The sequence below is a fragment of the Tarenaya hassleriana genome, unplaced genomic scaffold (assembly GCF_000463585.1).
Source record: "Tarenaya hassleriana unplaced genomic scaffold, ASM46358v1 Cleome45, whole genome shotgun sequence".
NCBI lineage: Eukaryota > Viridiplantae > Streptophyta > Magnoliopsida > Brassicales > Cleomaceae > Tarenaya > Tarenaya hassleriana.
Genome location: NW_010967219.1, coordinates 335,937 through 337,096, shown reverse-complemented (window position 1 = coordinate 337,096; position 1,160 = coordinate 335,937). Strand labels below are relative to the sequence as shown.

Sequence of the window (1,160 nt, the reverse complement as noted above, 5' to 3'; positions counted from 1 at the left end):
GTGAAGACCAGAAAACTGCCAGCGTAGGGCCGGATCCAACTGGATCCGGTCCGAATCAAGACAGCTGAGCTCGAGCCCAGGAATCTGGATTCGGTCCGGATCCTCCTGGAATCGGTCTGGATCCAGTCTAAAACCCTGTTTCGCGATTTTCAGCATCTGAATGGGAATAGGACTCTTGGGAGCCGCCCTAGGGTTATAAAAAAGCCCTAGCCACGTCCTAGAACATCAGAGACCCTTAGAGAACACCTAGATGCACACTTTTGGAGAGCTTTTGGTGAGAGAAGAATCGAAGTTCACGGGATTTCGGGAAGAAGAAGGAGGATTCGATCGTGAAGACTAGACATCAACATGAGCTTTTCTATCCCTTCTTTTATCTCTTTTTCTCTGTTCTTTCTATTATTTTCCATGAACCTTGAGTAGATCCATGACTATGGGTTAGGGATTCGTTTGTGTTTTGGGTATGTTTGAACCCTAACTTGGATTTCGGTTTTGATTTGTTTCGGTTCTATTGATTTGCACTTTTATTGGATTGATGTTTGCTAACCCCTTGATCAATTATCTTGGATTCTGAACCACATAGAGATATGGGTTTGTTTCGGATCAAAATCAATAGGATAGATCGTATTATTCACATAGAGATATGGCTTAATCGATCTAGGGTTGATGATAGCGTTCTTCATGCATCTAGGGTTAACTTGAATAGATCGAGAGATTGACGAGTTACTCTGTACATAGTGAGTTAGTAGACCGAGAGGTGAATTCTCTATTATCGTTGCTTGATGATTCCCGAATACAAGTCATAATCGTTATTCATGCATGCTTAGTAAATACCCATACACGCGAATACGATCCCGACGACCGTAGTCATCCTTGTTTGATAGGTCACTTGTTTTTATTTACTTTCTTATATTGCTTACCATTGATTCTACATATTTCCACCATCACTTGCTTGCTTGCTTTGATCTATTTTCGATCTAGATTTGGATTTCGCAACCGGTCCTCGTGTTCGACCCCGTGTTACGACGATCCGTATCCTTGCGGTGAGTTGTGAATCGGGTTATAAATTCTAGACTCGGTACACACGTATCAAGTTTTTGGCGCCGTTGCCGGGGACTGGTTAGCCTATTTTTTGGTCTTTATCGATTCTAGATCTTGCTTGT

General features: G+C 42.4%; 1 protein-coding gene across 1 annotated transcript in view; it reads left to right on the top strand.

Annotated features, from left to right (window-relative positions):
• LOC104825394 overlaps positions 1–1,160 on the top strand; it is a 17,732-nt gene that overhangs the window by 1,629 nt on the left and 14,943 nt on the right. The gene's annotated exons all lie outside the window — the stretch shown is intronic.